At 35.5% G+C, this 7,816-nt stretch overlaps 1 pseudogene; it reads left to right on the top strand.

Moving 5' to 3' along the window:
- Nucleotides 1-4,807: 4,807 nt before the first annotated feature.
- LOC107195887 lies at nt 4,808-5,275 on the top strand (annotated as a pseudogene).
- Nucleotides 5,276-7,816: the final 2,541 nt, after the last annotated feature.

The following is a 7,816-nucleotide window of genomic DNA, read 5'->3' as shown; positions in this document are numbered from 1 at the left end:
TCCTTCTTTGTCTCTGGTAATTTTTATTGCCCTGAAGTTTATGTTATCTAATATCAGTATAGTCACTTCTGCCTTCCTTCGATTAATATTTACATGATGTATCTTTTTCCATCCTTTTACTTTTATCTTCCTTTTATGGTATTTGAAATGAGTTTCTTATACAAATGGTTGGGTCATGTTTTCTAATCCATCTGCCAGTCTCTGTCTTTAAGTTGGTGTATTTAGATCATTTATATTTAAAGCTATTATTGATATATTGGGGCTTAAGTCTGCCATCTTTTTGGATTCTATTTTTGTCTCCTTGTTTGTTATTTCTTTTTTTTCCCCTGACTTGCTGTAAATTACTTGAAAGTTTTATAATTCCATTTTGATTTTTTTTTTTAGTGTATTTTTTTGCATAGCTTTTTTAGTGGTTGCTCTAGTTGTTATTTGGAACATTATATATTCAGAACATCATAGTCTATTGGTGTTATCACTTATCAATTTGAGTAAAATATAGAAACCTTGCCTCCCTTTACATCCCTTTAATCTCACCCATTTATAATGTAATTATTTCAAATATTTCCTCCAGACAGCATTGTAATTTTTGTATCAACTCTCAAACATAATTTAGAAAACTCAAGAGAAGGAAAATTATTGTATTTACTTATGATTTTGGTTATCATGATCTTTCTCACTTTATAATGTTCCAAGATTCCTTCTTTTATTGTTTCCTTTTTTTATAGAAATTCATTATAGTCATTCTTTTAGGGAATATCTGATAGGAACAAATTATCTTAATTTTCTATTATCTGAGAATATCTTGATTTTCTCTTCATTCTTAAAGAATATTTTCTTTGGGTATAGAATTCTGGGTTGATAGTTCTTTACTTTCAGCATTAGAAAAATACTATGCCACTTCCTTATGGCTTCCATGGTTTCTGATGAGAAATTTGCTACAATTTGAATGTTTTTTTCCCTCTTACAGGTAATGTATCCTTTCTCTCTCTCATTGCATTCAATATTTTTTCTTTAGTTTCCAGAAATAATTATAATATGTCTTAAAATGGATTTATTTGGATTTATCCTGTTTAAAATTTGCTCTACTTCTTAAATCTATGGGCTTATGTTTTTCCAAATTTGGGACATTTTTAGTCATTGTTTTCTTCAGCATTTTTTTGGTCTTATTCTCTTTCTCCTCTCCTTTCAGGACTCTGATGAGATGAATGTTAGATTTTTGGTTATCATTCCATAGGTTTGTGAGGCTCTGTTCTTCCCCTTACCCCAGCCTACTTTTTCTCTGTTGTTCATTTGGGTAGTTTCTATTGTTGCATCTTTCAGTTCATTGATTCACTTCTCTGTTCTCTCTATTGTGCTGTTGAATCAGTTAATTGAACTTTTTAGTTCAGTTATTATATTTTTTGGTTCTAAAATTTTCTTTTAGTTCTTAATGATACCTTCTATTTCTTTAATGAGACTTTCTATGTCTTTGCAGAGGTTTTCTATTTTTTAATTTATTTAAAGCATATTTGTAATTTCTTACTGAAGCATTAAAAATCTTTTGCTATATTATATTTTCTTCATAAACTTTAATAGTACTTTTGTACACAGGGGTTTAATGTCAATACAGCAAATTTAGTGGCAGAATTCTATTACACTATACATATTAGTTACACAAATGATATAGATTTGAATATACTTAAAAATTTTTAAAGGGAATAGAGTTAATATTTCTCATATCGACCTGCAGAATTTAGTTTCTAGGCTAGTAAATAGGCTGGATGTTTAAATATGAAGGTTTAAAAAATAACAGTTATATAGCAGTTGTCAATTTGAAGTTGAAAAATTACTTTTGAAGAAATAATTGACAATTGATTCTTCCTGGTTGACAATCAGTAGTTGAAGCATTTTTATCATGACTATTTTATAATCTTTGTTAGATAATTCTAACATCTTCGTAAACTCATCTATTAAAGTTTGAGATTTTCCTGGCTTTTGGTGTGACAAATGATTTTCAATTGAAAATTAGACATTTTCATATTATATTCTGACACTCTGGATCTCATGTAAACCATCTGTTTTAGATGGCTTTATCCGACATTGCTCTTGCATGGAAAGAGAGTGAGGTACAACCTTGTTATTACCAGGTAGAGATAATCTCCAGGTTCTTTACTCAATCTCCAATTGACATTTGACATCTGAGAGGAGGGGTACTTCTCATTACTTCTGGACAGGAATGGAAGTTTCATTTTCCAATGTGGTCTCCAGTGACAACATGGTAGGGAGGCCTCATTACCACTGGGTGATGGTGAAAATCCTGACTTTCTACGAGGCCTCTTTTGATAATACGCAATGGAGAGAAAGTAGCAGTGCCCTGTTGCTGCCAGGTGACAGTGGACATCCAAATTCCTTATGTAGTCTCAATGATCTCATCATAAAGGAGCTTGTTTTCAGCTGGTGGAGATGAAAATTTCAGCCCCCTACTTAGTCTTTTCTGATACCACCCTAGCAAGGGTGTTAGAGTGTCTCATTACAGAGTTGCAAGGGTGAACATCTGGCTTCCCACTCTACTTTGCTGGCATGGGTGTGCCAATGTTTTTCGTGTGTGGGCTCTTATTGTAATATAGTTATTGTCTAAAGGTTTTCCGTCTTGCTAGGCTACCCTCCAATTCCTCCACTTTCTTGGTCCTTTGTCTAGAGAGAGAGGCTTTTTTTGGGCTTTTTTTGTTTGTTTTGATTCATACCTATTGACATTTTCAAGTTGCTGGTTTCTTCAGCTCCAATTCTGGGATATATGAGACAAAACAAAATAATGAGGAGCCCATTTCTCTGGTCCCAAGGTCTCTACTGATTTGCCTTCTGTCCAACTTTAAGAGCCCTCTTGTGATTGTTTTATATATGACGTCCATGGGTTTTAGTTGTACTTATCAGTAGGAATAGGGAAAAATGCACCTATTCCATCCTCCAAGAAGCAGAAATCTACACTTACTTTTTGTATTCTTTTTTTTGGGGGGGAGGGCATCACATGGTATAAGGAAATGCCTGATTCAAATAGATGAAAAGGGGTAAATGTTTTAATAGCATAACTTTCAATATAAAGATTTTTTTGTGCTTATTTGCTTTTTCTTCCTTAAATTAATAAAAGAAAAAGGCAACCAAGTAAGTATTTTATTTAGCCTAGAACACTACCATTGCTTAGATAGGCGAATTTTTCTTATGATATTTTTCTTATGATATTTTTCTGCCCTCGGTGCTTTTTTTCATACTCTGGATTTTTTTCCCCATGCTTCTCTCCAAGTGCACCCCATTCCATGCTGCATCTTCTTTTTGAACAGGATAGTTTATATATTTCAGAAACCATATCAACAATAACGTTTGAAACGTTTGTTATATCTTTAGCGGAAATCCATATAATAAAGTTGCAAATTTCTTTATGCATTTCAGTAATTTGAATATTATATGTTGTATCATCTGATCCCTTAATAATTGAGATTTACAATGACTTTTAATATGCATTATATTAAATATATTCATTTGATAAAAATGATAAACTTTTCTGTATATATCAGGTCATCTGCAAATAGAGACAACTCTGCCTCTCTTGAATTTATGCTTTTCAATATGTATTTGTATCCTCTTTGCCTGGCATATAGCAAGTTCTAAATAGATATTCACCATCACTGGTATCACCTTTATAAATGCAAGACAAAGTATAAAACATGTTGATTATAGTTGATAATACTCTATTATGTAATTGAAATTTTTTTCAAGAGTAGAATTTAAATGTTATTATAAAAAAGATAAATATGTGAGGTGATGGATTGAATGTGTTAACTAGATAGTGGGAATCCTTTCACAATATATACATATTTCAAATCACCATTATGTACACTTTAAATATCTTACAATTTTATTTATCAATTATACTTGAGTAAAAATGAAAAAAAAAAGGAAGAGAGGCGGAAGATATGGGGAAGGTGGCAATGGTGAAACCATAGTTTGAATATCTTCTAATCTGCCCCCAAAATAGACAAAGTATGGAATACGAATTAAAAACTCATGGACAATACTTACTTCAGAATTAAGTATACATCATCCAACAACTCACAAAAACACAAACAGGCGAGGATAAGCCATCTCTAAGTACAAGACCCAGATGGTATCATCATTTGTGTGGGAGTAAGCAGAGAATCATCAGCAAAGGGTCATGTGATGATCCTGAGAAGAGGAGAACCCCAAATCTCCAACAGGTACACATTGGAAATTTCATTAATCTTATCTGAGAATAGCAGCCCAAACTGGGAGAAAGTTGTGTAGATTTCAATTCATAAGTGAATTCGAGGATTTTACAGTATGCAGAATAATGGTCTCCAGAGATGTCCATGCTCTAATCCTTAGAATTTGTGAATTTGTTACCTTATATTACAAAAGGAACTTTGCAGATTTAGTGTATGGATTTTGAGGTGGGGAGATTATCCTGGATTATACAGATGGACCTAATATAATGACATGAACCCTTAAAAGTGGGAAACCTTTCCTGGCTGGATGAGAGAGATGCAAAGATGAGTCAGAGACATACTCAGGAATCAAATTGAAGATAAATATTTTCTGCTCAAGCCAACAGAAATAGTCTAGCTAAAGCACCAAGGTTTGGAAATATGAGAGGGAAGAATTGTGAATTCAATAGATGTGAATTTGGAAGAGTTTTTATTTTTTTACTTGTTTGTTTGTTTTGAAAAATAATTGAGGATCAGTTGCTCTTTTCCTCAGTGGTAGCTGCCCCCTTGGACCTTTTACTTCTTAATTTACAGGACTTGAATTCACTGCCATGTCCTCTGAATAAAGGTAGGTCCTCATTGGTGGGCTCAACTTCAACATTGATAAACAGACTCTGGAACATCACTTCAGAAGCTTCAGGCCTATTTCTGAGGTGGTCCTTGTCAAGGACTGGGAGACTCAGTGGTCCTGGAGTTTTGGCGTCATCACCTTCACCAATCTAGAACATGTCTCAGATGCCATGAGTCAGGAATGTAGAATCTCTAGATGGTTGCCAGATTCATGTAGGCCATGTGGGCAAATTAGCTTGGGGAACCAAAGGGCATGACTTTAGTGCCCATGGGCATGATTGCAGCTACTCTAGAGTTGGTAGGGACCAAGGATATGAAAGTGCAAGTATGACAGTCAACACGGAGGACATGAATAGGAATATGAATGGTCCAGAGACAATGGCGGCAGAAGCCAAGGTGGTTATGACCACTACTCAGGAGAAAATTGCAGAGACAGTTATGACAACTGAGATGAAGCATGCACACCTAATGTAGATACACAAGGAATAAAACTTGTGATCCAGAATTGTCTTTTCAAATGGCTGTATTTATAAAAATTTTGAGGACTGCACTGAAACATCTGTATTAATACATCGACTTCTATTTTTCGAATTGAATTCCCAAAGGTAGTTTGTTAAAGAACTTTTAGAAAGCTCCAGGTGTTTTAAAATTCTTTCCTCCCATTAAAAATAAATTCTGGCACATTTATAGAGTCTCGGTATTTTTCCTTTTTACTAGTTTTTAGTTTGAACTCTCAAGACTAGTTCTGGCAAAAATGTTTGGCCAGACTGATTTTTTTTTTTTTAACTGAAGATCACCATCCTGAGAATAAGGAAATTTCTTAAAAATATGTGTGTCATTTTTTTTTTTTTAATACTGGAAGAAAAAATATTCTGTTGTGTCTCATATAATGTTTAGGGTGTCCTTCACAGAGCTGATTAAAATGATGAAACCTGAAAACTAATAAAAAAAATAAAAGAATTGAAGTGAGGGCATAGGACGAGCATTTAGCTATTTTGTGCCACTCAGATGGTAAAGTAACCTAGTTTAAAGACTTGTCATGCTTAGTTCTATCTGGAAGGAAAAAGAAGGAGATAGCAGAGCTTCATGCTTTTCAGCATAATATGGCTGTTGTTCCTTCATTCTGTTTGGGTTCAAACCCAGTTAGATGAGAATGGGACCTCCAGACATTAAATCACCAGCTCTCAGTAAGCTTTTCTGTAGCATGTTTGATGATTTAAACTTTCCAGAATGTCTGTGGCATCTAAGGTCAGGGCAGCGGATGAAGCTCCCTTGGCTGATCCAAGCTGACTGTGGGTCACCAAGGCGCCAAGAAAGATAATCTCAGCTCCAAAACTAGGATTTTTCCTACTGGAAAAAAAAATATCCGCTAAGTTTTGGTTTTGTCTTTGTCTCAAGGGTTATAAGTAAAATGGTCCCTGCCCTTGAGAGGCTTACAAGTGATTGGGAGTCAGACATGGAGATGAGTCAGGTGGGCACATAAAACTAAAGAATTTTATAGTTGAGCAGGAATCTGGATATCTTCAGTCCAAACCCTCACTAAGGAAGAGGAAACGAAGACCTGAAGAGGTTAAATGACTTGCTCAAGTTCACAGAGCCAAGAAACAGAATTCAGACTTAATCCTTGGCTGTTCAGTGTAGAATGCTTTCATTATACCAGCTATTGCATGTTGAAGAAGTACCGTGTGCTAAGTTCTTTATAGTTATATTACTTCGTTTAATCCTTATGACAGCTTCCTTAGGTAGCTATTGTAAATCCCACTTTATGGATGAAGATATATAGTTTAGAGAGAGGTAAGTAAACTTTGAATAAGTAAACTCAATGAATAAAGGACAGTACCAGAATTTGAACTGCCTCGGGTCATCTGATTTCAAAATTTATGCTCTGATACACTCCTCTGTGCAGCCCGGTCTGCTCTAGCTGCCTCTTGACAGTGAGAACTTATAAGTGATGGAGAACATAGTACAAGCTCTGTGGGTTTCATGTCCTATTTCCTTTCTTAGGGCTGGTTGTTTTGTATTCTAATCTGAATGTTACTATGTCAGAAGTTCTTGACAGTGCTTGCTTTGAAAAGGGGAATATTATGGCCTGGAGCAGTGAAGATCTCCCGTTAGATGCTTCTAAAATATTGCAGGCTTCCAAAAAGACAAAGTCCACTATATTTGCTTGACTTCAGGCCTTGAATGTTTTTCATCCTGAGCATTGCAAGGGAGCAGTATAAGGCTTGAAAATGGACTTGACCTCTCCACTGGGCACCTGAAACTAAAGAAATTGATTCCAGAGTATTGTGTGAACAAGAATACTTGGTATAGTAGAAAGAGCACATGATTTTGGTTGAATCATGGTTTTAAATTTGTCTTTGACTCAAACATTTGCCAGTTTTTTGTTTGTTTGTTTACTTTCAATGGTTTATGAAATGTCTCAGGAAAAGAGGCATTAAATGTATGGCAGCCTGAGAGAATGCTCAATAAAGACATGATCAGAACAGGAATAGGAATAATCATGAGAGCTTCCTTCAGGAGGTGAGTCTTATAAAGGACTTTAAAAATGTTAGACCACTCTTACCCTGAAAAACACATAGATGCCAACATTAATTCAAGGCCACCAGCAAGTCCCCATATACCTGGCACCCCTCAGGGAAGCATCCTCCCCACCTGATCTCAGTCCCTTTGGCTTCCATTATAGGCCATTGGTGAGAGACTGACATTAACTAACAAAGGGATTCTTTGAGAAGCCTGGGAGCCCAGAAAGAAAAGCATAAGCTGGAGTCTCCATCTGCCTGCTTGGCTGTTGTGTAAGACTTGGAACGGAAGAGGAGTGGCTGGGGCAAGGTGGCTCACAGTGGCCACAGTCAGTTTCCAATTGTGAAGGAGCCAACTCGGCTGATAGGCTAGGCCTCTCCCATAGGTTTTCTTTGGGACCAGACAAAAGAGGAATAGAGAGCAGGTAAGGAGTGGAGGCCTCAAATAAAAATTAATTAACAATATTT

The sequence above is a fragment of the Pteropus alecto genome, unplaced genomic scaffold (assembly GCF_000325575.1).
Source record: "Pteropus alecto unplaced genomic scaffold, ASM32557v1 scaffold135, whole genome shotgun sequence".
In the NCBI taxonomy this organism is placed as follows: Eukaryota; Metazoa; Chordata; class Mammalia; order Chiroptera; family Pteropodidae; genus Pteropus; species Pteropus alecto.
This window is presented reverse-complemented; position numbering and strand designations above follow the sequence as displayed.